We start from the raw sequence: 26,498 nt of genomic DNA on the forward strand, positions 1-26,498 counted from the left end.
TAGGGAAACGTGATTCCTGAGTGTGGGCAATGAATAAGACTCATTGCTTTAAAAAAAGCATTTGCAGGTGAAACTAAGCAGAGTTTATTTTTTCTTTCTAGTTGCTTCCCAGAAAAAAATGTCGTAAGTATGTTTGGTTTATACTGTTAGCAAGCAAATGATGTTCTGAAGCAGACGAAGCCATTGGTTCAAGTCAGTGAATTCTAATTATTCCATATGAGGCTCAGTCCTTGGGCTTCTGGATATCAATTATTTAATAAAATGGGTAACACAAGTATATAAATTTATTTTCTAAATTATTCAGTCAGAAAGAATTTGACTGCAAGTCATAATATTCATGCGTAAACCTTAAACAAACTTTGCAAATTATACCACAGGTGGATATGGATTTCAACCCACTGCAATGGCTCATTTATTTGTCTTAATTGTAAGTTTTTTTCCCATACAATCAAAACTTGCTACGTTAGGTACCTAATCTTTTTGTTTTTGATGGGAAGATTTCCAAAAGGTGTTACACATTTCTCTCATTAGGGTATGCAAAATACAGGCCTTTTCTTAATGATGACTCCCAACTGTCATAATAAATAACAATTATTTCCTGGGCTCTAATGACATGGTTCATTTGATCAAGGAAATTGTGTGGGACCCCTCAGGATTTTTTTGCGCTCAGGATTGCTCTGGGCAACAATATCACATCCTTGACTAGATGTGTATGGCACCCTCTTGAGTTGTGCAGTATAAAAGCTGTACAACCCTACCTGGAAGGCCTTCCTTCAGGATGCTAAAAGGTTTTAGGACTACCACACCAAATGTGCCATCTGATATTCTTTACATGTCATTCCATCTACTTTTTATAATATTGCTCTCCTTTCTCATAGCCAACATATTGACTGACCCTTCTTGCTTCTTTCAACAAATATGTTTAAGCTACCATAAGAATTTTAATTTTATTCATAAATTCAATTTTTGAGCCCTCCTTATACAAGTGCTAAGAATAGAAAAAGAAATGAACAAGAAAAAAATCCTATCTGCATGTAGTTTATGGTCTAACGCAATAGGCAGACATTTAAATAGCTAATTTAAAAAACTGAAGTACAAAAAACAATTCTAGGGTAGAAAGTGAAGAAGTGAATAACACTATGAGGATTGACCAGGCAAGGAATGTGATACTTGAATTGTATCTCCCAGGATATATAGGAAATGGTCAGGTGGGTGAATAGTAAGAGAGGACATCCCAGGTAGAGGGGTAAGTAGGTGCAAAGGTAAGGAGGAGACAGGGAGAACAGGGTGTTTAGGGAAGTACAAGTGAATAGCATAACTGATGCATAAAAGGTGCACGAAGGCTTGGGAAGAAATAAAGATGAAAAGAAAAGCAGAGGCTCTATCAAGGATCCTTGAATGTCATGTTATGGAGTTTGAATTTTATCCTGTTGAGGGTCTTTAAAAAATTTTTAAATAAAGCCTTTATATGATTAAACCAATCTTTTAGAAGGCATACTGTGGCAGATAGGAGGAGCATGAACTTCAAAGAGAGGAAACTCAAAGAGAAGGCCTGAACTAAGGCAATGTCATGGGACCATAAATGATGCCTTAGACAAGAGGGGGATGAGTGATGAAGACAGGGAAGAAAGGAGGGGTAGTTTGGAGTTTGGTGGACATGTTGAATTTGTGCACCCAAGTACTTCTTTATTTCCAAACATATGGTTATGTTTTATTTTTTCTTTGTTCTGATTTTGTGCTTAACTGAATCATATTCAGAGAAAACAATTCATATATATTAAATCAACTGAAATTTGTTAAGACTTGTTTTATCTCCCCGAGTATGATCGATTTTTATCCTGTTTGTGCTTGCAAAGAAGGAGTAGTCTGTAGTTTGGGGATGTGATGTGGATCTATTGGGTTAAGTCTGATAACTGTGTTGTCCATATCATTTATATAGTTGTTAGGGTTTTTTTTTTTGCCCCATTTATTCTACTTGGATTAACTTAGAAGAAAGTGTTGAATTCTTCTAAAAGGGTAGTAGCTTTTAAAAATTTTCTTCTTGTAGTCCTGTCTCCTTTTTGCTCTACATATATTGAGGCAATTCTATTCATTACATACAAATTTAAATCGGCTTTATGCTATTGATGATTTGAAACTTTTATCTTTGTGAATTATCTCCTTTATCTCTATTAACGTTTTAATATTTAAAACTCTATCTTGTCTCATATTAATATAGTTACCTTGGCTTTCATTTAGTTAATATTTACATGTTATGTCTTTTCCATCCCTTTATACTTTCAGTAACCTTATATTTTACTAGCACCTCTTTTAAACAGCACATTGTTATATTCTATTTTTTCAAAAAAGTCAGACAATCTTTTTCTTTTACCCAGAGTACTTAGCACTTTAATCATTTCAGTTTAATATACTGATATATTTGGGTACAAGTGTTTCCTGTTATTTTATTCTTTCTGTTTGTTTTGTGATCTTTCTTTCTTTGTTTTCTTTGTATTAATGGATTATATCATTATTCTAACCCTTTTCCTGCTACTAGTTGGGAACTTAACTGCTCTGTTTCTATTATTTTATTGATTGTCTTAAAGCATGCAACATGCCTACTTAAGTTATCCCAAAACATCAATTAATACCTTTACCATCCTCTTAGACAAAATAAGAATCTTAGAACACTTTGTTTCTTTTATTCCTGTTCTGACATATGTTATTGAGTCATGAACTTTAATTCCCTCATTTTTAAAAAATTTATTGGACATTATCATACTTTATACTTGCACTATTTTTTAAATTACCCAGATATATGTTAGCTTATTTGCCCTTAATTCCTTCTTTCATCACAGACCTACCAAATCTGTGAACACTTTCCTTTCGCCTAAAGTATATCATATTGAATTATATTTAGTACACTTTATGATGTTGATTTTCAAAAAATATATATTTTACCTCATTCTTTTTTTTTTTAACATCTTCAGTGGAGTATAATTGCTTTACAATGGTGTGTTAGTTTCTGCTTTATAACAAAGTTAATCAGTTATACAGATACATATGTCCCCATATCTCTTCCCTCTTGCGTCTCCCTCCCTCCCACCCTTCCTATCCCACCCCTCTAGGTGGTCACAAAGCACCGAACTGATCTCCCTGTGCTATGCGGCTGCTTCCCACTAGCTATCGATTTTACGTTTGGTACTGTATATATGTCCATGCCACTCTCTAACTTTGTCCCAGCTTACCCTTCCCCCTCCCCGTGTCCTCAAGTCCATTCCCTAGTAGGTCTGTGTGTTACTCCCGTCTTGCCCGTAGGTTCTTCACGACCATTTTTTTTTTTTTAGATTCCATATATATAGGTTAGCATACGGTATTTCTTTTTCCCTTTCTGAGTGACTTCACCCAGTATGACAGACTCTAGGTCCATCCACCTCACTACAAATAACTCAACTTCGTTCCTTTTTATGGCTGAGTAATATTCCATTGCATGTATGTGCCACATCTTCTTTATCCATTCATCTGTTGATGGACACTTCGGTTGCTTCCATGTCCTGGCTATTGTAAATAGAACTGCAATGAACATTGTGGTACATGACTCTTTTTGAATTATGGTTTTCTCAGGGTATATGCCCAGTAGTGGGATTGCTGGGTTGTATGGTAGTTCTAATTTTAGTTTTTTAAGGAAACTCCATACTGTTCTCCATAGTGGCTGTATCAATTTACATTCCCACCAGCAGTGCAAGAGTGATCCCTTTTCTCCACACTCTCTCCAGCATTTATTGTTTGGAGCTTTTTTGATAATGGCCAAACTGACTGGTGTGAGGTGATACCTCATTGTAGTTTTGATTTGCATTTCTCTAATGATTAGTGATGTTGAACATTCTTTCATGTGTTTGTTGGCTATCTGTATATCTTCTTTGGAGAAATGTCTAATTAGGTCTTCTGCCCATTTTTGGATTGGGTTGTTTGGTTTTTTGTTATTGAGCTGCATGAGCTGCTTGTAAATTTTGGAGATTAATCCTTTGTCAGTTGCTTCATTTGCACATATTTTCTCCCATTCTGAGGGTTCTCTTTTCGTCTTGTTTATGGTTTCCTTTGCTGTGCAGAAGCTTTTGAGTTTAGTTAGGTCCCATTTGTTTATTTTTTTATTTCCATTTCTCTAGTAGGTGGGTCAAAAAGGATCTTGCTGTGATTTATGTCATAGAGCATTCTGCCTATGTTTTCCTCTAAGAGTTTTATAGCGTATGGCCTTACATTTAGGTCTTTAATCCATTTTGAGTTTATTTTTGTGTATGGTGTTAGGGAGTGTTCTAATTTCATTCTTTTATATGTAGCTGTGCAGTTTCCCCAGAACCACTTATTGAAGAGGCTGTATTTTCTCCACTGTATATTCTTGCCTCCTTTATCAAAGACAAGGTGACCATATGTGCATGGGTTTATCTCTGGGCTTTTAACCTCATTCTTAAAAGATATTTTCCTTGTACACAGGATTATAGGTGAGCAGTTATTTTCTTTCAGCACAACAGGATATAATTCCATTGTCTTCAGATGGCCATTATTGCTGTAGAAAAGTAAGCTCAAAGTCTCATACTTTGAAGTGAACATCTTTTTTTCCTCCAGCTGCTTTCAGAATCTTTTTGCTTTGATGTTCTGCAGCTTCAATATAATGTTTCTAGGTATAGATTTCTTTTTACTTATAGTTTGGAATTTGCTGGGCTTCTTAAATCTCTTGATTAAACTTTGGTGTCTGTCATCTAGGAAATTTTTGGAAAATTCTCATCATTAGCTCTTCAAATAAACCTGTATTGTTCTCTTTCTATTCTCAATTGAGAATCCTTTTTATTCTGTTTTCCATGTCTTTTAATCTCTCTTCCAACCATTTCTTGAGGTTTTTGCATGAATAAATTCTCTGAGCTAATTCTTCTTTATCTCTGCTTAATCTTCATTGTGTTATTTACAATAATGTAGTTTTCATTTCTAAATGTGTGTAGTCCTTTGGTATACCTTTTATACCACTGTTTTAATACTTTCCCATTACCTGCAAAGGTAGTAACGCTTGTCTTTAAACAAAGTAATTGTTTTATACCATCTGATATTTCCAATTATAATATTTTTTTTTTTCGGTATGTGGGCCTCTCACTCTTGTGGCCTCTCCCGTTGTGGAGCACAGGCTCCGGACGCGCAGGCTCAGCAGCCATGGCTCACGGGCCCAGCCGCTCTGTGGCACGTGGGATCTTCCCAGACTGGGGCACAAACCCATGTCCCCTGCATCAGCAGGCGGACTCTCAACCACTGTGCCACCAGGGAAGCCCCCAATTATAGTATTGACAGGGCTTTTCTGTTGGTTTGCTCTCAGAGTACCTTGTTCCTGTGTATTCTTGGTTAATTTTAACTCTGTGCTACTCATTGTCCTTTAAAAAATATTTATGAGGATACTTCATGCCTCAGATGATGGCTTCCTCCTCTAGAGATTTGTGTCCATAGGCAACTCTTGGCATCAATGTCTAGGATCACATTAATCCAAGTTCACTGCTTGAGGTTTTATTTTAATCATGTGGGTCACATGAAATTGAGTTCAAAATCCATATATATAAGAGCTGGTTTGTGATTATAACTTCAAGAATGGTTCCTACGTCATCTCCATCCTTCTCATGTCAAAGGCAAGGCTCTTTGCACTCCCTTGAGAGTAGGAATGTGTAGACTGGGTTTACTTCTGCTCTACTCTTACCCTGTGGGTACAGTCCTTTGAGTTCCAACTTCTATTGGTAGACACTTTCCCAGGGAACACCCTAGGTTTGGAGTTCTGCATCCCTTGCCCAGAGATGCCATCAGAAAACTGAAGCTCAAATTTGCCCATGTCAGCAAATGCTCCCAAGGGCAAAAGTAGGCTCACTGTACTATTTTTGTATAAATTTGGCCTGGAATTTTTAAATAAATATTTTAATGCTTTCATAATATTTTAAGAATATTTTCTAGCATTTTCAGTTGTTTGCATTGAAAGGGTTTTGTGGAATATTTTATCTATTTTATGCCCAGAAATGCATGTCTCTGATTGCCAAGCAGAAATATGGATCTAAAGCTCAGAATGGAAGGCTGACTGCAGGCTATAGTTCTGTTGAGATATCTCAGAGAAAGTATAAACAAAGCCATATAAAATGTCAAATTTGAATTTACTCTTGAATATAATCACTTACGGGGTTGGAGGAAAATAAAAGCTCCTAAAGGAAAATAAACATAAATTAGCAGAGAGATGTGTGGATCCAGAAAGTTGTGTTACAAAAATTGAAGGAGTTGTATGCTTCAAAGAACAGGAAGTAATACAATGTGCCAAATGTTAGCAAGGCAGAAATTAATACTTAAAATATCTACTGTTTTTGATAAGTTTAATATTATTAATGATTATAGTGAAAGCATTTTCTGTGAAGTATTTATAACCTGGGTTACAGATTTTTGGCATATGAAAGGATGGTTAAATAGTAGAGATCAGTAATGAAAACTGTTCAACAATATTGCCTGTGATTAGAAAAGATGGTTATTTCTATTGATTCTACCTTCAAAATATATTGGGAGTTTATACATTTCTCTCAGTCTCCACCATCACCACTATTACCTCTCACATGGACTATTACAAATGTCCTGTGATAGCCTTCTAGCAGGCCAACATGCTTCCTCTTTTGACCTTCTCTCAACCTTCTGAGACTGGCCAGACGTCCTTTTACCAGAGAATCAGCCCTTTTATTCTCCTGTTTAGAATACTTTATTGACTTACCCCTGCTTGTTAACCAGGCCTACAAGGTCCTGAAAGTTCTGGCTCTAGTCATATATCCAGCTATTCTCATCTTGAACATTATGTTTCAGAAACATAGGTTTTCTTCCAGCTTCTGTATGATAAACCCTTTCCGGACAATGGACCTCTGATTTTGTTTTGTCTTTCCTTTACTTTATCCATGGCTCTGTAACTCTCATCTTTTAGATTTTACCTTCAGAAAGCCCATCCTTGACTACCAGTAAGTGAAGTATCTCTCCTACTGTTAATAATATAATGTTAGTTACCATTGTATTTGTCTCCTGTGTAAGTTCCATTATAAAGAAACTTACAACTTCCTAGCCATTGAATCACCCTCTGTATCCATCAAGTACCTAGTATTATAATTAATGACAAACCATTATTGATTGAATAAATGAATGCTGAAATGAATGAATGAATGATGTAAAAGAGCAAATATGTCCATAGTATCTTCAATATTCTCCACATCAAGACCTGGATTCTATGTTCACTTTGTTAAATATGGATGGGCTCTGTGATTACTTTGACCAATAGCATATAGCAGAAATGATGCTGTGCTGATTTCTGGGCCCAGGCCACAGAAGACAGGGAATTTCACTTCCTATTTTTTGAAATACTCACTCTGAGAGTCCTGACCCATGTAATAAGTCCAACTACTTTGCTAAAGAGATGAGGTGAAGGGGCCCTGCGATTACATAACGGAGAGGGCAGAGTTAAGCCCAGCCTTCCAGCCATCCCCAGGTTTCAGGGGATGCGAAGCTATCTTGGACCTTCCAGACCAGACCAGCCACCCACAAAGTACCACCAAGTGATCCAGAATACCACAATCCATATGAAGCAAAAGAATAGCCTCCTCAAGTTATTGATTCACTAGAGATTAGATAACTAGATTTAGTAAGATGTGATATTTTTTGAGCTCCTAGGTAATATAGCAGTTTTTAACACAGTAATAGATAACTTACACAGATGCTTTTTAGCCTTGAAAATCCAGCAGTTTGATATTCTATGTGAAGACTTAGCAGAGTGAGGCATAAGGACAAGGGGACAGGGTAGTTGAGGAGACACAGTGTAAGCAACAGACCATGGGATCCAAACTGGCTCTGGAAAGGAATTAGCTCAGAAGGAAACTAATGGGGGAAGATAATCAATGGGTTGGATTACTAGGACAACTAGAAAACTTGAAAAGCAAATACACTGAAAACAACGGAGTCAGGAAGCAAAAACCTTGTAGTCAATAAATAGAATTTTGTCACAATTTAATACTTCAGTGATAGAGAAATTTAGAGTGATTACAAGATCAGAGATATGGCCATTGAAACAAAATGCTAAAGTGGAGTAGAGATTAATGATACTAGAGTCAAATGAAAATAAATTAAGAGAATATACAATTACTTTCAAATTATATTTGCATCTGTCTAGCAAAACAAAGTATTTGCAACTACTTATCTTCCTTCTTATTAACTTCTTTTTAAATGGCAAAGAATATAAATGTAATTAATTATACCTAACAGGGATATATCTTAAAATACATATTTACTTTTTCTATGAATGATTTTCTATGAGAATTCTTTGAATGTATCTCACCTATTAGGTTATTTCAAGTAATGGATTTTTTAGACCCTCATTATATATGAATGTGTCATTCATCCAAACCTAGAAGATTTAGCCCTGTAAAGACATCTGACAGTGCTGGGTTAAAACTTTTCAAGCACAGTGTGTTTTCATACATTCAATAGAATCTGAATTGGAAAGCATCCCTAAATGAAGGTAATCATTACTGCAATTTAAAATACTGCCCAAACTACTTGGATTCCAAGGTGGTTCCTTAACCTCAAAAAAGCAAGAGAATGTAAAACTGAGAATATTCATTATAGTTCAATCAGGTCTGCCTATGGAAAACTTCTGTGATAATAAGGTTTACTTTAAGCTCACTGGCTATTAATGAGCTCAGCATCTCATTCTTTGGAATATCCAGTGAGGATAACCTGTGCAGTTATGATTAAATGGTGCAGTATGAAGTCTTTGAATATGATGAAAGAAAGCTTCAGGTGTCAAAAAAGTTAAAGTTCACTATTCTGACAGAACAAGTTTTTCATGGTGTAAGAGTTAATCAGTACGTTCTATTATGAAATAATCTTAAGAAACTAAAATAAATAAAATATCGTGAGAAAAAAGTCCACTTAGACATGAAATACTTAAAAGTAGGACTGCTTAGGAGAATAAATAGGTGCCTGAGTTTTGTTCAATTACATAAAATGATTCTAAAAATACATCATTACATTTTACTGAATGGATTCACGTACGTTAAAAATCTCTGGTTGAAAAGTTTGTCAAAATATCTCCCTACAAATATATTGGAGGATGATGGTAATAAAAATAATAATTATATTGGTTGATACTGAATATTTACTAAGTGCTAGGTATTGTGTTAAAATCTTCACACAGTTTATCTTTTTTTTTTTTTACATCTTTATTGGAGTATAATTGCTTTACAATGGTGTGTTAGTTTCTGCTTTATAACAAAGTGAATCAGTTATACATATACATATGTTCCCATATCTCTTCCCTCTTGCGTCTCCCTCCCTCCCACCCTCCCTATCCCACCTCTCCAGGCGGTCACAAAGCACTGAGCTGATCTCCCTGTGCTATGCGGTTGCTTCCCACTAGCTATCTACCTTACGTTTGGTAGTGTATATATGTCCATGCCTCTCTCTCGCTTTGTCACAGCTTACCCTTCCCCCTCCCCATATCGTCAAGTCCATTCTCTAGTAGGTCTGTGTCTTTATTCCTGTCTTTATCTTTTTATAATAAATAAATAAAATAAATAAATAAAAGTTTATCTTTTTATAATAATAAGTCATTTTATAGAAGACACTGAGGCACAAAGCAGTTAAGGAAAGCCAAACATTAAAAAGTAGCAGAATAAGGATTCAAACAAGGTAATCTGATTCAGAATATACACTCTTAGCAACAACCTATGCTTCATTCTTTCTAATTACAAATATTACCAGTGTTTCATGATTTCACTCTTTTCCTCAGAGGATTTTGAAAATTTTGCCCTATTAAAGCTATCAATTGAAGTAGATGTTGGCCTATTCACACCAGCATTTAGAATTCACAGACTTTCATAAGTCAAAATGCGAAATACGTTTTGTGGAAAGCAAAGAAGTATTGCAACAAAATTGCTATGTTAAAGAAAAATGTTAACGATGGATTTCAAACCAGACTCAAATTGCAGTTTATATAGCAATGTACTTCATGTAAATGAATTTCTGTATTATCCATGTATTAATATACATGATGAGTGCCTGCAGATTAGCTATCTGGAGGCAAACGTGTAATCTTTTAAAGTTATTAAGGATTTTGATAGGAATTAAGTAAAAAGTGTACAAAATTAATTAAGATTTAAGCATTTTCTGTTCTTGTACCTACTGGTTCCAAGTATTACAAATGGGGAATGGTTCTAATGTTTAAATTCACATACAAATGTCTAACTTATCTGGAAAGAGTAATGAATGAAAACACCAGACTATAGAGAAATGTGATTAATGTTTGTTTCTCAATAAGGGGATCAGAGGCAAGTTCATGAGTTCTTTTAACATTGTGTATGAATAAAAATTTGCCTCTATTTCTTAAAAAAAATAGCCAGATTCTAATGACAACCAGGACTGTGAGCAAATCAATACCTCTGATTTAAAAAAAAATACATTTGAATAAGTAAAAACCTTCCAAAGCTATCTTAAAGAATATTAATAAAACCCATTTTTAAGTCTTTAAGGGAGTGTGAGACTATAGATGAAAAATTAGTTACAGTTTAAAAGAGGAGAATGCTCACCTGTTTGAAGAACTTCAGGGTAAGAATGATCTTAATTATTGAACCCTTAGAGGGGACTGATAAACATGCACACAATAGGGTCATTTCTTCTCAAGTCAAATGCCTGTCTAATATAACACTTGTCTGCTCTTTGCTGGTTTTTTTGTTTAAGGAGATCTAGAAAAATTGTGCCCTTAAAAATAAAAAAGTCTAGTACTGAGATGAGAAAATCGAGGAGTTGGAGTGTTAAGTCAGCAAATTAAATCCTTCCTTTGTCCAACAAAAATAGTGAAATTATTACCTTTAGTGTATGACAACCTCTATTCCTCTGTTTCTGTGTGTGTGTATCTTTCTCTCAGAGCTTTTCATGGTCTTATAATTATATCTATCTCAGTGGTAAAGAAACTGAACTTCAAAGAGATGAGTGAGAGTAACCTGTTTATGGCCATTGAGGGACACTAAACATATTTGAACCTAGGCTAATTTATCTTCAAGATGTTAGCCATTTAGATTTGACCATGTGATATCTTGAAGCATTTTGTTACCATACAGATATAGGTTCAAAATATCCCTATTTTATTAGTATCAATCAAGCACATAAATACTCAGAAAATTCTTAGATACTGTTAGGTACATGATGATATATTAAGAGATTAAACAAAAATGAATAAAAAGGCTCCTATTAACATATCATTTACAGTATCAGTGTAAAGATAACATCTTAACAGATGTGAGTATGCACAATTTAATACAAACAATATATGAATTCTTAGAAGGCAATAATTAATTAATTGCTGTAGTATGATAGGAAATACATATATATATATAAATTATATGTTATATATATATATGATCTGTGTTTTTCATTCCTGGAATAGATCTCCTAAAACTCTTGGAACTTTTAGTCCCACCCCCTGACTTTCAGGGAGGAGAGAGAGGCTGGAGGTTGAAAAATGAGTTCAAACGCCAATGCCAGTGATTTAATCAATTTTGCCTATGTAATGAAACCTCCATAAAAACACCTCAGTGATGGGGTTTGGGGAGCTTCCAGGTTGGTGAACACACTGAAGTGCTAGGAGGGTGATGCACTTGAGGAAGGTATGAAATCTTGACACAGCATCCCTCCTCCACCCCATACCTTGCCCTATGCATCTCTTTTATTTAGCTGTTTCTGAGTTGTATCCTTTATAATAAACTGGTAAACTCCAGAAAAAGTGTTTTCCTAAGTTCTATGAGTCATTTTAGCAAATTACCAAACTTGGTAGGGGAGAAACTACCAAGTCATGGGAACCCCCAAATTTATAGTTGGTTTGTTAGAAGTATGGATGGCAACTGGGAATTGTGACTGATGTCTGAAGTGGAGGTGGTCTCGTGGCACTGAGCTCTTTAACTTGTAGGATCTGCACTGACGCCAGACAGTGTCAGAAGTGAATTGAATTTTGGACATCCAGATGATGTCAGAGAATCAGAGAACGGGTGTTGGAAGACACACCACTTACTTGGTGTCAGAACGAACAATATAATTGCTAATCAAGTCTTAAAATAAGCCTAATTTATTCAATAGGGAAAGATACGAAAAAGGATGGACTTGGAAAAAGATACTGAGAAGTTTGTAGGGTCTGGCTAATGTATCTAGAAGAGACAGGGATTGAAACAGCTAATATTTTTAGGATTAATATACTCTGTATAACTGTGCTAGCACATTTTACATACTTATTACCTCATTCAATTCTACAACAACCTTGTAAAGTGTGTATTTCCATTTTACACATAAAGAAACAAAATCTGAGAAGTTACATTCTCAAGCATCCCACACAGCCCAGGTGACAGACTTCAGACCTAAAACAACATGACTTCAAAGTCCATGTTCTTTCCAGCACAACAGATTGAGGAAGCAGCACCAAAAGCAAATTGTAAATTAGTCCCTAACATAATGTTAGTCTAACTTGGAAACTGGCAATTTTGGGAAATGTAGTTTAAAAATAAAATAGTCTATAGCATTTGTAAATAATTAGCAGGAAAGCAACCCCAAAGATCTGGTGGTACACTTTACAAAATTAGTATTTACCGCTCTCCACAAACATTCTGAGATTGTTAATAATTGTTACTTTATATCTCCAATACTTTTCTCAACAGGACAAAATTTTGGAGTTACAGTGTAGAATCATTGCTATGTGACTGAAAATATTGGTACATTTGTATTGTTCAAGTTAGGCACATGATGGATAATGTATAGAACCATTGCAATTTCTTCCTCATAACAAAAATGATAGTATTCTCAGTACTCTTAGTCTGTTTATAGAAGCTTTGCTTTGTATGATTATTAGATACTATTTATTACTTAGTTATACTGTTCCTAGGTCTAAAAGAAAGTGAAGAATAAAACAACTCTAAAAATTTCAAGGTGTTTATAATAAAACAATTGATTTAATTATTTAAATTTTTCTAGGCTATTAATATGAATAAAATTGTTTTAATTAGCACCTCTCCATTATAGGCAGTATCCATAGAGAGAATCTAAATGGAACTTAAAATGTTTTGCTTCTAACTCACTCAACTAGATTCTTGATATATATATAAATAGATCTAGAAACATCATTACCCACTATGATGATAAAGGTATCCTGAACCAGTACAGAAATATATTTCCATTTTGAGTTTATTTTTATGTATGGCATAAAGTCCCAGTCTCATTGTTTTGCATGGGGCTGTCCAGTTTTCCCAACACCATTATTGAAAAGACTATCCTTTCTCCATTGCATATTCTTGGTGCCCTTATCAAAGATTAGTTGACCATATTAGCTTGGGTTTATTTCTGGACTTTCTATTCTGTTCCACTGGACTACTGAAACTGAGTCCCCTGCCTCTTTTTTGTAGAAAAACTTTAGCCTCCTAGGCCTTCCCCAAGTTCCAAAGAGCAAATTCAATCAAAGAAGTCATATTTTAAATCAGAAAAAAAATGGTTTTTAAAATAAAATACAGAAACAAAGGAAAGCAGTCAAGCAAGACAAAATAATAACAGTTTATCCATAAAACAAAGTCAAAGACCTTTAGTTCCTCCTCAAGGGCTATAGATAATATGCTGAGCTGTATCTTTGAGCTGTTTTGAAGATACTAAAACCTCCACCAGGTAAAAGAAGTTAACTGCATGCTGACCACCAGCAAGTAGACTGCAGACTGGTTGGAGCCAGATAACTGATAACTGAGATTCCTAAAATACCACCCCGTTACCTCACCATCAACCAATTAGAGAATTGTACATGAGCTTATCAGGTGCCCAGCAACCCTCTCCCTCACACATGTCTTTAAAAACCCTTCCCTAAAAGCTATTGGGGAGTTCGGGTCTTTTGAGCCCTGGCTACCCACTCTCTTTGCTTGGTGCTCTGCAGTAAACACTGTACTTTCCTTCACCACAACCCAGTGTCAGTAGATTGGCTTTGACACATGTCCAATGAGTAGTCCAGTTTGGTTTGGTAACACTATGTGTCTGTTTTTATGTTAATACCATATCTTTTTGATTACTATAGCTTTGTAATATAGTTTGAAATCAGGAAGCATAATGACCTCAGCTTTGTTCTTCTTTCTCAAGATTGCTTTGGCTATTTGGAGTCTTTTTGGTTCCATAAAATTTTAGGACTGTTTTACCTATTTCTGTAAAAAATGCCACTGAAAGTTTGATCAGGACTTCATTAAATCTGTAGATTGTTTTGGGCAATACAGATATTTTAACGATATTTGTTCTTCAGATCCACAAGCAAGAAATGTCTTTCTGTTTATTTGTGTCTTCTTTGATTTCTTTCATCAATGTCTCATAGTTTTCAGTATATAGATCTTTCAACTCCTTGGATAAATTTATTCCCAAGTATTTTATTCTTTTTAATGCTACTGTAAATTGGATTGTTTTCTTAATTTCTTTATTTTTTTCTGATAGTTCATCATTAGTGTATAGAAACACAACTATTTTTATATATTGATTTTGTGTCCCACAACTTTACTTGATAGAAGAAAAATCAACTCAAAATGGATTAAAGACTTAAACATAAGATCTGAAACCATAAAACTCTTAGAAGAAAACTTAGGGGGTAAGCTCCTTGACCTGGTTTTGGCAATGCTATTTTTGGATTTGACACAAAAGCAAAGACACCAAAAGCAACAATAAACAAGTGGAATTACATCGAACTAAAAAACCTGCACAGCAAAAAAACAATAAATAAAAAAAACCCCAAACAAACAGAAAATACCACCAACAAACTGAAAAGGCAATCTGTGGAATGGGAGAAAATATTCGCAAACCACATATCTGATAAGAGGTTAATATTCAAAACATATGAGCTATATTATTCAGCCATGAGAGAAAAGGAAATCCTGCCATTTTCAACAACATGGGTGGATCTTGAGGGCATTATGCTAAGGGAAATAAGTCAGAAAGAGAAAGACAAATATTGCATGGAATCACTTATAGATGGAGTATACCTATATCTATACCTGTATCTATAATTTAAAAGGTCAAACTCATAAAAACAGAGCAGAAAAGTGGTTGCCAGGGCCTGGGGTACAGAGGAAATAAGAAGAAGTTGGTAAAAGGGTACAAACTTTCAGCTATAAGACGAATAAGGTGTGAGGAACTAATAATTAACATCGTGGCTATAGTAGATGATGCTGTACTGTATAATTGAAATTTCCTAAGAAAGAACAACTTAAATGTTTTCACACACACACACACACACACACACACAAAGAAGGCAAATATCTGAAGTGATGGATGTGTTAATTCTCGATGGGGAGAATCTTTTCACAATGTATACATATATCAAATCATCATGTTATACCTTAAATATCATACTTTTATTTGTCAATGATACCCAAATAAAGTTGAAAAAATATATTTCCTGTCCTTTGCTCCTGTTACATCCTCATTGTCTTATTTACATTTTTCTTGTTGTTTAAATGGTTATAATGGTCAACTTTGTGCAAGGTGGTGCAATTAAGTTGTTATATATTATATGCTTGGGAAAAAAGGTTGCTAACAGTTATACATTTTTTTTAAATGTATGAGCAATATGTCTTACTAACAAAAAAATAAGACATTCCAAAAAAAAAAAACAGTCTCTTGTAGTTATTTAGTTTACATACATGCACATGGGTATGTGTAAGAGATATTTTAGTGGAGTAGTATGATAAAATTGCAAAATATTAAACTTGTTACACTAGTGATCAAGAGTTATGATTATAATCACTGATTTGACTGGAACACCTCTGTTTTGAGCATTCATCACAGCAAATCTCTGAAGCTTTCTCCTAAAGCTTCGTAAATGACAAAAATTTATATCTGTTCATGAGTTTGCAGAGTTTCAGACTTGATCTTTTGTTTAAAAATCTAATGAGGGTGAAACAGTATAAATGAATACAATTCATACATAATTAAATCACCCATAGGGTCAGTAGCATCATGATTTCACATTCAGTCATCTGTCTAAAGAATTCGCTAAATCTTTACTAAGTAATGACTTATAGAAACAAACTAAACAACAAAAAAAAAATTGAGGAGGAGTTGCATCTTAAGCAGCTGATCTTGTCAAAACCTTATGTTTCTCTTCTAAATTTCCTCAATCTATAAAAACCTCTTTTTCTCTCTTCCATCAATATTTTACACATTAGCTTCTGCTATTCTATTCTCTACATTCTTCTTATTGTGACCAAATGTCCCCAACATATAACATTTTCTTTATGTATAGGTTCCCTGGGAAGCAGCATTCTTTACCCTTTCCATTGCTTTGCTCAGGAGAATCAGTGCAACTGTTTCACTGTCCCCAATACTACCTCAAGTTTTAGTTAATAAAATTCTCTTGCTTGTGTGTTCTTTCTTGAACACACAAGAAGAAAATGTTGAGTCAGAAGAGAACACTATATTGGATTGTTTACCTGATTTTTAAATTAAACATACAGCTCTTTTAGTCGAAAAGGCAAATACAAAAAAGAAAATTCTACTGTAATATCACTCTTTAAAAGTGGGCACAAGCCTAACTAGACTACAATAGTGTATCCAAAGAAAGAGTCTTTGTGCTTTTTTCTAATATTAGGCAATGAAACATAGGACTGAGTATTTAAAATAGCTATTTCTACTTCAAAATTATTTACATATGTGCCTACATTTGAAATGGTAGATGATTACTTTGAAATAGCTTTACATTTTTATTAAAAAATTGTAACTATGTGTGGTGATGGATGTTAACTAGACTTATTATTGTGATCATCTCACAATATATACAAATATCTAATCATTATGCTGTATACCTGAAACTAATAAAATGTTATACGTCATTTATATATCAATTAAAAAAATATATAAAATAATGCCAAGGAACTCCTGGCAACATAGATTTGGTAATAATTTCAATGTAAAAGGAATTTTTAATATAAGTAATATAATACCTATTCTTTCTGGGTAACTTTTTATGCTTTAGTTCTTTGTCAATTTTGGGGAAGTGTACATTTAACATGGACATTATAGAAATCTTCAACTAACTAGATCCTTCCTTCATTTTATGAGAAAAAAGGGCAACATGGAAAGAAAGAAAATGTATTCACAATATTATTATTCAGAAAATATTTTAAGGTCAATTATCTAGTATTGCACAATTTAATGTATAGTCTAACGTCCAGGTCTGGTTCAAAAACTGTTACATGTCTGTGACAAGATAAGGAGGTTGTACCAAAATGTAAACTAATTACATCACAGCACACTATTAAAGTCAGCTGATGATCTGAATGGGAAATTTAGGAGGTTGGTAAGAGCAGTTATGCAATATATTTTTATTGATGAAATCAGCTAAAAAAATCCAGTCCCTTTAAAGCCTCTTAGAGCTTACTTGTGTGTCCATATAACTCAACAAGCTGGTATCAAAGCTAAAATAAAGGCTTAGATGAAAGCTGGAACACTGACTTGTTAGCAACAAAGTCAAACGATATCTGAGATGGAGTCTTTAGTGAAGAAGAAGAAGAACCAGAAGAAACTAAATCTTCAAAACCTCAACCTTTTCTATCCTTTGTATTCATCAATGCAAGGAATATTTCAGAATCATAAGCAGTAAGGATCATTTCAATAAACTGGCCTTTTACTTAACTGTAAGTCAACCAAGAAGTTCAATTAAGCAGAATAACCTTCTCAGAAAATGAAATTTCAATAGCCTGAATTTGTGCTCATGTTTGATTTTACAACACAAGTAAATGAAAAACAAGATACTAGATTTTACAGTAAATTTTGAATTTGGTCTATAGACTATAATGTCGTGTAACTGTCCTTGAGTGTTGGAAATTGATACATGCTATAAAATTCCAGTTTAAAAATTAGTTCAATTTAAAATAAAACTGAAAATAAATAGAATTGACTCATTAACCTATCACCTTAGAATACGTTTAGGACTTAACAAACTGTGGTAATCATCTAGTTCACCCTTTTATATAATGAAAGATGAATCTATAACACAGAAGAATCTGCATTTAGAAGATGCAGTAGCTTACCAATGACCATAGAACCAGTTCTTGAAAATCTGGGACAAGAAATGTTACATTTTATATTGTTTTAAGTTTAGGAAGTGATAACTTAATTGTTTCATGAAAAAGGTTTCCCAAGAAAATTTAGTTTCTGATGGAATTAAAGAGGAATTGAGAGGTCTATAAAAATGTGGTTTTGACATAGAAAATTCAATTTTGAATAAGTTAAAAAAGGATTGTTGAATATTGTGGTTCCAATATGCAAATAAGATATAGGAATAAGAAACATGAATTTATAGGTGTGACTCAGGGATTCCTCTAGCAAATGCAATTCCTATTGGAGATGTTTAGAAAAAAAGATGATACATTGGAAACAGGAATGTGAAGTAAGCAAAAGGCAAAGTAAGAGAACAAGTTTTATGAAAATGTATTTTGGCAAAGATAAAGGTAACAGGAAAATTAAGGTATTCAGTAGAGTAGACATCCTGCATTTTTAAGGAAGGAAAGGTATGTGGCACAGTAAAGAGAGACTAATATTTTCCTTGAGTATGGAAAAAAGAGAATAGGGTCTATTAAGAATATCAATGTACCACCACTGTGGAAATTGAACAAAGATTACATCGAAGTTTTTTTTCACCCACGAATACAGAACAGTCACTTAATTGGCTCCTCTGGAACCAATGGTTCCATTTGGTGTGTCTTTATAATTCGAATCAGAGAGTAAGAAAAGCAGCTTAACATTTAGTTAGAGGGCCAGGCAGAAGTTTGCTTTATGTATATAATCTGCAATACATGTAAACAAATTTACAAATAATCCTTTGAAAATATAAGCAAGGTTGGTCCCCAAAAGTCTGTACAATGGCAGATGCTGGCAAATAACTTCACAGTTAGGAAGTAAATATACTTTTCTTACTCATCTGCTCTTTAAGATTATATGCATCATTACTGAAGACAATGCATAGCTAGTTCGAGATTGTTTGTAATTTTAATAAATTTAGGTCTTAGAATATGCACAAACTATTGCTTTATATCTTTCAAACTTCATAATTTCCTTGGAATTTAGGATAGAAGATGAGACAAATTCAATCCAAATTATGCTACTAAGGACAAGGGGGCCAAATTCTCAATTCTGTGTTATATAAGTTATATTTAATAAAGTAGAATATTAGGATTAACATGACCCCATGCCATGTTTATCATCAAGCTCAAAAAGAGTAAAAATTAACTCTAGAACTTTTATATTAGAAAAGAATGTCAATTTTCAAATTCCATCCTCAGAAATCCTTTTTATGGCTTACTTTTAGTAGTCAGCTTAGAGTCCAAGACCCTCACTTTTTTCTTTAAGGATAATGTAAAGTAGCTTTGAAAACGTTAAATGAAAGTGTTTGAAATGAGAATGAGTTAAATTTTTAATACTTTCTTCCTTTCACATGGATAGACAAATATTAATAATAAAAAACAGAGAGACTGCTCATTTTCTATGTTCAAAGTAAAAAATCATAATTAGAAAATCCATTTATCTCAGCCCATACTTCTACATCAAAATATGAAATGGTTATTTGATAATAGCCCCAATTAGGTAAAACATGAAACCATGTAGATCTGCCAAAAATATATTTTAAATGTTGCATTTTATATATAGAAGCCTGTTATATATAGCCATGTTTGCTCTAAGTCAAAGGAATATATTTAAGAAAATAGATTCCTACTTTGACAAATGAAATATTAATTCATTCATCTTTTACAACTCGTATATCTAGATACTATGGATCACTGACACAATAGTAAACTTAGTAGGTGTAGAAATTTTCAGAAGTAAAGAGGGGAACTCAGCAAAAGTATTATCCTTGAAAATCTTTCTATGAAATTGTGAAGCCTAATCTTATGTCAATCGTAGTAGATGATGTGTTGCTTTAGTCTTGGCAGCAAGCAGCTATAAAAAATGAACTCCATCACCAAAAATATTACAAAGTAGAAGTTGTATGGTTTTTTTAGTTTTTGCTCCTGGCTTATGATTTCCTTCAAAGTATTTTTTTTTTTTGTATTTAGTGGATGCTTTAGTTATCTTATTTTCTTTAAAAGTTAAAGACTCTTCATGTACTATTTATTTATACATAAGATATTTTCAACAAAAACAACAAATAAAACAAAGCAAGAAAACAAAACTGAAAAAAAAAAAGGAAAACAAAACCGAAATGATTATAATACCAGTGGCTGCAAAATTGTATCATCAAATATAGTGATCACATTGTTTTATTTTACTTGTTTGACTTATAACAAAGATAAACAGTCTGATGAAGAGACTGTTAGGAACCACTCATATGGAGAAAATATTTCAATTAACATATTATGCTAATTTAGGTATCAAAAATGGCTTCTCCATTTATCATAATTTAACAAAAACATTTAGCATACATGCTAGTAGTCAAGAAGTACATTAAATACGTTTGTGTAGAAACGAGGGATATAGGTAGTGATTTAGATAGCCATGTGTTATGCTATTTACATTAATTATAGGGCCCTATATTGGAGCTTTCAGGATATACTTCAAAGCAGCCAACAACTATGAAAAAAAACCCACGTATCATTTCACTATTGTTTCACTTAGTGGTAATGACAGACGAAGCAAAGCACTTTTTAATCTGCTGCAAATCCTTGTATATCATGTAACTATAAATCTGAAATTGCAGCTTCTGGGAGTCATTGTTGGTAACAGAGGAAGAAATGCTTTCATTACCTCTGCCAAATCATAGTTGCTACATTTGCAAACATTGGGAAAATATTACAGAAGCCCTATTAAAAAGTGCTATATCTTTCCTGAAGAGTGATTCAGAGATGCAAGATGATATTTGTATCTCCATTCACACATTTTAGGATGTATTTTGGAAACTGTACATTTATATTAAATACTGAGTTTGCAAAATAGGCCCTTTTCCTAGACTTTCTCTATATAGATGCATTGACTGAAACATAAACACAGTTGGGTTAGTATTCCGCGTCATAAAAATGTCTATGTTTAAAATTTGAAAAGTTCTGACCATCCCTGATTTTAAAGTATCTTTATTATTTTTCCTTGGAAAATAGTACACACTAAAGTCAGTAAATAAATATACTGAGATAAGGAATCATGTGAAACACCACGCAAGACATTTTTTCTACCTTTAAGAAACTCTGAGTCTGAACTAGTAGATAAGAAATAAAAATTATAAGTTACATATACTTTATAATACTACCAAATGCAAATCAGTTTGTCAAGCACTGTGAGAAATCAATTATATTTCAATAAAAGTTGAAAAAACACAGAGGAGAGTTTTGACTAATTCTCTTCTTCATCCAACAAAATGCGACCTCATAATACCTACTGTGTGCTCAATGAAATTAGTTTGATTATTAATTTATTAATGTAGAATTAATAAATCACTAATATTAGTATAAATATGACTATAAGTATAATACTAACAATATAGATATATTATTCTAATAAGGATACACAAAAATATTTTGCATGGTTCTAATGAACATCTTAACTTAGATCCTTGACTTCTAAACTTCCAGACATAGCTACTAGCATTTACATCCTGAGCCTTGTTTCTTTATTTATCTTACCAAAACAACAAACTATACCCACTACTTAATTTTCCTGGTATTTCAAAAGAGTACTTGACATGCATTTCTGATTCGTCAAACTGTAGTAGGGAAATTAATCAGGAATTGTAGTCTCTAGGGAAGTTAATGATACTATTTCCATTTTTAATGTATAAGTATTTTCTATTTTTAATGAATTTTTATAAATAACTTTATATGGTATCCTTAAGATCCTTTGCTCACCTTTATCTAACTATAATCTTCCAAAAATAACTTTGGCCTGGGTTTTGGATTATCCTACAAGGAAAGGACTCAATGAAGGTTTGTAGATGCAACATGAGATATACCTTCTACTAATTTTTCTCCCTTTTCCACATGTATTCTATTCTTTAAGAATGTTGAGTAAAAGTTTATTTACTATACAAATATGCAAAATATAATCAATAAAATCATAAAATTCCATCATAGAAAATAAATGATTCCTGCTCACACATCTATAATCAGCAGATCAGTGCCACTATGTCCAAATCAGGACAATGATTTCCAGTGGATACTTGTATCCAGTCATCTCCATCACATTTGTCAAGAATATTTACACAGTCCATCCATTCACCAGTTAAAATCTTATACAGCTGATTTACGACACTATAGTTTCTCCTTAACTATTGAACTGGACCTGCTCTGGCAGCCATATCAAAATACTGCAATAGAGAAATGGTTGCAATTGCCAACATGCAAAAGAACTAGAAGTTATTTTCGTGTTCTAATTTTCTGTTAACAAAAATCCAACATGTATATACAACTGAAGTTTCTGTTTTGCTCTTTCATCTCCAATATCCAAGTCACCAGGAAAACTTTAGCAATAAACTTAGTAACAGTCATCCTAAATTATAGTTAGTACTGAAATCTCTAAGTAGGCATTTGCTGAATTTCCCTCACCAATTTTATTTTAAATAGGAATTGTTCTTCAATATTCAGTAGTGTATTTTCTTTCTTTTTTCATTCATTTTCTCTTTAGGGCCTTCTGAAGATTATTACAAAGGAATAAGGGGAGAATAAAGTACAAAGAGCTATAGACAAGGACCCAGAAGTCCCTTCCTGTTACTGAAGCTGATGGTCTAGGTGACTGGGACCCAGCCACATACTTTTGATCGGATTCAATGTTCTAGTCTTTATTTTGTGAATTTTAAGTATAGACTCATCTTTGTCGATGAGTTCTCATGAAGACTGAATGAAACAGATGTGAAAGTGGTTAAAAAGAAGTAATAAAAAATAAAAGTATATACATACTCTACAGATGAGCACATATGGGAGATGCATACTCAGAAACATTTTATAGATAGAAACACTCAATGAAAAACTACAGAGATCACTGGTTGGAAGCATTAGAGCCAATATTTAGATATTTTCTGACCTTAGATATTGTTGACATAATAAATGTTCAACAAATGATGACCATTGTTACTGTGCAAAATTAGTATTTACCACATTCTCTTCCTTGTTTAGTAATAGTTATCATTCAATATTAACCCAAAAAGGCTATTATTAGTTTATCTTTAAATTGCAGGGAAACAGAGAAAGACAAATATCATATGGTATCGCTTATACGTGCAATCTAAAAAATAGGGTACAAATGAACTTATCTACAAAACAGAAATAGGGTTACAGAAGTAGAAAATAAACTTATGGTTACCCATGGGTAAGCAGGAAGGGATAAATTGGAAGATTGGGATTGACATATACACATTACTATATATAAAACAGATAACTAATAAGGACCTACTGCATAGCACAGGGAACTCTACTCCATGCTCTGTAACGGCCTATATGAGAAAATAATCTAAAAAAGAGTGGATATATGTATATTTATAACAGATTCACTTTGCTGTGCATCTGAAACTAACACAACATTGTAAATCAACTATACTCCAATAAAACATTTTAAAAATTTAAAAAATAAATAAATTGCAGTGAGCATCTACCTCATGTCCATGCGTATAGTAGTAGTTCAATAAAAGTTTACTTTTTCCTGTTAATTCAGTTGTATTATTCAAATTTAGCTGTTTTAATAAAGAATAAATTTTTATTTGAAAACTGAAAAAAAAAGTAAGATAATACAGTGGCAGGCAATAATTTATTTATTAACATTATTTTCTACTAATTTATTTGATTTATTTGAGAAAGCCAGTACAGTTTCTTGAAAACAAGTGTTTCTCTTAGAGAAAACGTTGACAAAAATTGAACTGACCTTAGAGGAGTATGCATTTATATGTTATTATACATGTAAGTATTTAGATGTCACGGGATGCTAAATTGATAAGTCAGTACCTTGCTTTATCCTATTAAAGTTCCTGCTAATGTTTCACTTCTTTGTAATTCTGGTGATTTATAGTATGGTTAGGACAGATAATGTTTTAGAGAAAGGTCAGTTTTCTTGAAGGCACACTTATCCCCTCCCTGATGTTCTGCTACTCAAAATAGCATGCACTGGCAACAACATACTATGCACTTATAAAGAAAATCAGACCACAGTGGGAAAATCCACTCTCAATGTCAAGCAGTGAAATATGGCATCTCTCCTACAACTAAGCAAACCTTTACTTGAATGTTTTACCCTGAAGCTAACAAAGAGTTGGCCAACAGTGGATCTGGGATGGTATCATAGATTGATCATGAAATAACAGAGTCAAGGAACACCTTCATAAATCCTACATTATTTCAATAATCAGGTATTCAAGTGAAAAGGGAGACATTTGACAGAAGAATCACAGATCTCATCAACATATCCTACAGCGTCAACACTGGTGTCATCCACCTTATCAAATCACCATTAGCTATCTGCAACTGAGACATTTTTCCAGGAAAAAAAAAGAATTAAGCTTTCTCGGGTTTTACTGATTGCTCCATAAATGTGATTCACCAAAAGGTAACATTCTGAGTAATAACTTTGCCTACTTAGAAGCATCACTGTATTTTATTAGTTTGACAGGCTGAGGAACCCTTCCTGGAATATCAGGTTCCAAGTGAGTATTAGAACACTGCAGTGCTCACAAACCACTGTTTTTACCTTATGGTGCAAGCACTTGGCACAGACACAAGGTAACAGATGGCACAGAGATATCAATTGTTTTCCATTCAAGAGCAGTGTCATAGACAGAACTCAATTATGCACAAATGGATACAGAAGCCCTTTGTACAAAAAGTTTTATCAGCTACCTCTACATCTGTGCCTTTATTATTTGTACCAACAAAACCTCTTCAGGGATTCTTTCTGAGGTAAGCTACTCCCTTTAATTATAAAACCCTGGGGTGCTTTGCTCAACACTAATGACCACATAAAATGGAAGAACAATATTGAAGGCTGACAACCTGAGTATCTGCCAACACTGATCCCAGAATATCCCAACCACCTTCCCTGAAAATACTGATGTGAGATTTTCTTTCTGATTCTCATCTACAGGCTGATTAAATTCAGGTTTAACTTTGTGGGATACTATTGAGGAAACAGGCTATTGAGGAAATATCCAAAAGAGAAACTTCCTAAGAAAATTAAAGGTTTAACAGAAATCATCTACCCAAAAGGCACAGCTAACTGTTTACCATGCCTAGTTTTCTTACCAACACACTGGCACATTGTTTGTCCCTAAGCATTGGCAGTGAGCTATATTTGATTGCCTAGGACTGACTTAATTATTGAAGTCAGTAGAACTAACTTGTTCTACACTTCTTAGCATAGCCTGTCGAGAGTGTCTGATTTTCTATCAGAAATTACTTAGAAACCTTGGTTAAGAATGCATATTGATTTTCAGGACCATTCTGGGGGAAGAATTTTGTGACTCTTAAATGCAACTTCTCCCATTTACCCAAAGTGGCCTTGGTTTGATTTCAAGCTATTACAGTGATGCTTACAACTCTGTCCCAGTCTGTCTGTCATCTACCTATCTATCTACCTACCTATGTATCTACCTATCTATCTACCTACCTACCTACCTATCTATTTATCTAGTCTGTCATCTATCTTTTAGTAATTCATGATAGTAAAACACTAAGATAACTGACAGAATCTGCATTTCCCTCAACTTATTTTAAGAAATTTATTCACAGAAACATTATCTGAACTATCATTCTCAAAATGACAGTTCTCTCAAGTAAATGATTAAAGTACTAATATGATCAAAGTGAATTCTGGATAAAAGCCTGGCTGAGCAAACAGGGCTGAATTTCTGATTGCTAATATGTTAGTCCATGTGATGAGTCACCCTCCTCATTAATACTGAGACAATGTCACAAAATATTTTTGTGATCTGCCCTGCCAAGAGAACTTGACATTAAAACGTCCAAGAAAAAAAATGTCATTATCTACCACTTATTCATAATATCCACAAGACCTATTCTTTCTCAGGAACCATGGAGCAGTTTAAGAGATTCTCTCTTCTATGCAGATGGGCATAAGGCCTATGTTCTGAGTGTTCCAGCGCACAGAAGCAACATGATACTCACCATATTGATAAATTGAGAAGAAACTTACCTTGATGAGTTGAAAACAGAAAATCACCTTAAGGAGCAACACTACTGTATATAAAAATTTTTGTTTAATTAATCTCCTAAATATGCATAAGATTCACAAAAATATTAGAATACTGCTTTGATAATCAAGGCAAATGAATGCTAGTGACATTTACCAAGTTCCTACTACATGCTAGGCGTTTTAACCTGGATTAAATGAAGTCAAAATATAGTATAGACCATTAGGGCCTCAAAAAAGGACTTCTTTACTGATAAATTATTACGTCTTATAAGGTAAGGGAAATATGTATGGAAAAGGATGTTGATATA

General features: G+C 33.6%; 1 protein-coding gene across 1 annotated transcript in view; it reads right to left on the reverse strand.

The window, feature by feature from the left end:
• Positions 1 to 26,498, reverse strand: part of MDGA2 (MAM domain containing glycosylphosphatidylinositol anchor 2) — an 826,010-nt gene that overhangs the window by 117,398 nt on the left and 682,114 nt on the right. The gene's annotated exons all lie outside the window — the stretch shown is intronic.

The sequence above is a fragment of the Monodon monoceros genome, unplaced genomic scaffold, assembly GCF_005190385.1.
Source record: "Monodon monoceros isolate NGI ecotype Baffin Bay Population unplaced genomic scaffold, NGI_Narwhal_1 Super_Scaffold_21, whole genome shotgun sequence".
NCBI classification, from domain to species: domain Eukaryota; kingdom Metazoa; phylum Chordata; class Mammalia; order Artiodactyla; family Monodontidae; genus Monodon; species Monodon monoceros.